Below are 4,617 nucleotides of genomic sequence, written 5' to 3'. Positions count from 1 at the left end.
TGGCTAGGGATGGATTTAATTTGTGTTTAAGCTTCTCTGAATCGGGCCCTTGTGTTTTTGTAAACAGTTTTTAATGTGATGTGCAGATCCCTGAATGCTTCTGGTAGGAGAATTGGGGTGCTTTACAGATGATATTGTTACTGTATCTTTTACTCACAGTGGTATACAGTTAAGGCTGGAACAACAGCTTTAACTTTAAAATGTCTGGACTCTTTTTCTGTATCAGAACCTTCATTTAGTTTAAGAGGTGTGTGTGTGTGTGTGTGTGTGTGTGTGTGTGTGTAAGAACTTACAGTAAATTGTATCCCTGTTCAGCTTTACTTGGTCAGGAAAATTGAAGCCAGTGGGAGATTTTGCTAAATAAGGTTGCTGAAAATGGCCACAATCTTGTTGCTTACTGTAATCTACACCAAACCTTTCGCAGGCCAAAAGCATGCCAAGTTGTTGTGCTGGGTTTATTTATTGGTTATTGACTTAAAAAACCTCCTCCAATGAGAAATACAGTGCTGCCCACTCTGGTGATTTTTACTGTCTTGCAGTATTGGAATATGGAAGATGGGGTGATACCTTGCTGCAGATGAGGACCAATCAGGGGGCTGGTACTCGTTGGAGGACACCACCACTCCCTCCTGGTTCCTGTCCTGTGGGCCTGGCTGGGCCTCTCTACTCCCGGCGTTGTGGCTTCGGAGGTTGCACTGCTAATCAAGTTTGGCCCAGCCTTCCTGTTGGAGGGTGGGGCTGGCTAGGCCACATTTGTGTAAGTGACATTGTGACCTGATGCATGGGATTGCAGCACCACTCACTCAAATTTACCCCTGCCGGCCGCCAGCCCCCACGTCGTCAAGACGGAGGGGCAGCTTGGCTAAATCTAAATGGTGCTCTGACCCCATGACCAGATTACGCTGCCTGTCGCGGAGCGATGAGCCCAGCCAGCACTGCGACCCCTTGATGCATTCTGGTGATCCAGTTTTGGGTCACAAAACCCTGGTCTAAATGGCCTTTTGTTTTTAGCCTCTATTATTTTTTTTAATGCACTAATTACTATGAGTAAGGTTTGCAGTCACTCTTCTACTGGGCCCCTTTCACTTAGGTATGTGGAAAAAAACTGTCTCCTGGTAATTAGAGGAGTAATTAGAATTTAAACAGCTGGATGGTGATGGATAGTTGAGTAGTCTGATACATTTTCTCTAAAACAGAGCTTGATGTTTTGAATAACAGACAAGGAAAGGTGACTTTGTTTATTTATTTGAACTGTTGCTGCTCAGGGCTCTTAAGGGTTAGAGCTGCTGCCAAGAAAAGATACAAACCTTCTTTTCCACAATGGTGTCATCAAGCATAAATTGTTTGATAACAACTTACAGTTTTTTGGAAGGAATCTGAAAAAAGCTACATTAATTTTATCTTGTATAAGTTTTCATGTGTCTGGCCTTGCACAGGACTGAGAGAGTATAAGTATTTTCTAAGATATCTGTGACATCTGGTCTTAATATTCTCACATGTTTCTTGTGTGTACATTTGATAGATAACATATTTCTGGCAGTCTTTTGTTATTAGAATCGCCAAAATGTTGATATTAATCTGAGCCCAGTCCAGCACAAGGTCTTTCAGGGGTGCATCTTTGGAACTGGTTATTTCTAACAAGCCAAATCTTTCAACATTCTCTTTAGGTAATTTGAAATTGATTTATAAGGCAATAAGGAAGTCATTTTTGTTCAGTGTATAATGAAGGGCTGCTCAGCTATGTCTTCATCTTTCTCTTTAATTTTTAATCAATGTAATTCTTATTTGAGACATTATATTGGAATGTTATAGAAGCTAAAAGGCCAGGCTGTAGGATTTCACTCCACTAAATACTTAAGTGGTCTGGAATGTAAGGGCTGTCCTTTAAAATTGGATGGATTTAAGAGTATAAATGTATAGTATTTCTTTTAGACGCTTTCGGTCAGTCCCTGGAACTACATATGTGAAAAAGGCAAGCAAGATTTGGCTCTGCATGAGTAAAAATCTCTGAGTGATACTTTTACGCAAATAGAATGTGGATCTCCATTAATGTATATTTCCATGAACCAGTATGCAGGAACAAAAGAGAATTACACATATAGAGAAATATACACTGGAGGCAGTGGGTGAAATCCTGGCCCTATTGAAGGCAATCGAATTTAGGCATTCACTTCAGTAGGGCTGGTTTTTTTCCTAATAAATGTAATAATCACACATTCAAATTAGCGTGTGTGTGTTTTAAAAGGTAGATTTATTAAGCTGTTTTGTTAACAATGTGACATGTCACTCTGTTCTGGAAACACTTATTGGGTCAAATTCTATTTTCATCCACACTCCTGTAAGTTCATAATAACTTCAGTGATAAGAATTTTGCCCAGTTGAAGAGATAAACACAAGTCTGATTACAGTCATCAAGATTCTCAAAGACTTTTCAGAGCTATTACACTTTTGCATGATGTAGTTGTCATTTTTTAAAACAAGCGTTCATAATCATCACATACTGAGATAGATACATAGATCTTTTGTTTTATTTTTTGGGAAATGAATTTCATAACTAGATAAGCACTATAATAATGGATAATACTAAGTTGTTCCATATTCAGACTGGGAAAAATGAACTTTATGAGTTGCATAATCCTAGAAAAAACATTACTACTTTCCTGAATTGACTCAAGGCATTTAAGTATCACGAGCAGCAGCAGATACAGCAGCAGGCAATTATTTTCCACCCAAAAGGTCCCCTTTGTTTCATATTTGAATTAACATTTTCACAATGAGGATATTTTTATCCCTTTTAGTTTCTGGTGCAGTTTATCTGAAATTCCCTTTTCACAATGAGGCAAATTATATTTGAATGTCCATTATGTTCTACAGGTATTATCAGCTGTGCAGCATGGTTTTCTGCATTCACTGTTTTGCACTTAGGGCCAGATTCTGACTTCATTTGCACTAGTCTTTTTAAGCCCGTACTCTGCAAGTTAAGTTGTTGCAGGCAGTCGGACTTCTGCACTTACAGAAGAACAATTTGCAGGATCAAGGACTTTGATTGTAATTTCTTCAGTGTAAGGGTTATTTTTTAGTATGTGTTTATATGGGACCTGATCCTGATTGATACATCTGAGTGCTCAGAATATAAATATTAAATAAATACATGATGATAAATAATATAATGCAGATTTTTTGGGAAAAAAAAAAGAGCAGAGTCCAACTACCTCTCTCTAATCAACTCTTTAAGAGGTGCTATTTCACTTTTCCTCAGTAGATGTCAGCAACACTACAACCATTCCAGGTATTCTTGCTTCAAGCAAGTCCTTCTGTTTGTAAAAATAATTAAAATTGTAATTTCACTTTTGCATAGGAGTAGAATCTAAACCAGTCAAATCCATTGGCCTCTATATATAAAAGAAATGGGATTAGAAATTACAGCTTGACGTTGTAGAAGAAAAAAATATATTTTCCATAAAGCAGCAATCATACAGAACTTGGTGAAAAGGGTTTATTGCTACATTTTTAGAATTTTCTGGAAGTTTACCTCACATACTGCCCCCAAGGCAAATGTGAAGTAATATAAGATGTTGCTTCTTTTCTGTGAAGTAAATCAAAACCGTGGGAATGTTTTCACGTAATTTGATTTACTCCTGTCTCCTACACTATAGCTTCAACTACGTTCAATTAACCCTCTGCTACAAAAAGGGACCCAATCCTATTCCCAGTGAAGTCAGTAGCAAATATCCTGTTGACTCCATTGGGAATAGGATTGGGCCCTTGGGACTACACAATTGCAAAAGAAGGGTGTGGAATGAAATCCTTTCGGTATAATTTTTTTTCCTGCTTAACAGAAGCATTTAATTCCACTTAAGTTTTATGAGATAAGCAGAGATATTCAGAAATGTGTCTTTTATATTAAATGGGAAGGAGAGCACTTTTGCTTTGATATTTACTTACTTGAATGAGTGACTGGAAGGGTCTTGGACTGCCTGAACATAGTACCTTCCTTCATACCGTCTTTTGACACTGTGGCTATGTCTACACTACAGGATAAATTCGAATTAGCTTAAACCGATCTTATAAACCAGATATTATAAAGTCGATTGTGCGCGTCCACACTAGGCACATTAATTTGGTGGTGTGCGTCCATGGTCTGAGGCTAGCATCGATTTCTGGAGCAGTGCACTGTGGGTAGCTACTGTAAAATAATGAGGCCAATAATGTCGATTTCCGTCCACACTAACACTATTCCGATATAGTAATATCGATTTTAGCATTACTCCTCTTGTTTTGTAGGAGTACAGAAATCGATTTAAAGAGCCCTTTAAATCGATATAAAGAGCAGTGTAGTGTGGACGGGTGCAGCGTTAAATCGATTTAACGCTGTTAAAATCAGTTTAACAGCGTAGTGTAGACCAGGCCTGTGTGTTTCTGTGTTCTTTGGTTCGGACATTTCTCTCTTTCCCACTCCCCTTTTCTCTCACCAGTTTCTGGGGAGAATTTAGAGGTTTTGAAAAGTGAGATGAAGAACTGGATTGGCAGTTCTGGAGAATGAAATCTTATTCTGTAACAGAACAGGTACAGCAAAGGCAGCAGCAGTGAAAGCTTCCTTACACTGCCCTGCCAATG

The sequence above is a fragment of the Chelonoidis abingdonii genome, chromosome 9, assembly GCF_003597395.2.
Source record: "Chelonoidis abingdonii isolate Lonesome George chromosome 9, CheloAbing_2.0, whole genome shotgun sequence".
NCBI classification, from domain to species: Eukaryota; Metazoa; Chordata; order Testudines; family Testudinidae; genus Chelonoidis; species Chelonoidis abingdonii.
The sequence above is the reverse complement of the archived record's forward strand: the minus strand, read 5'-3'. Positions refer to the sequence as shown.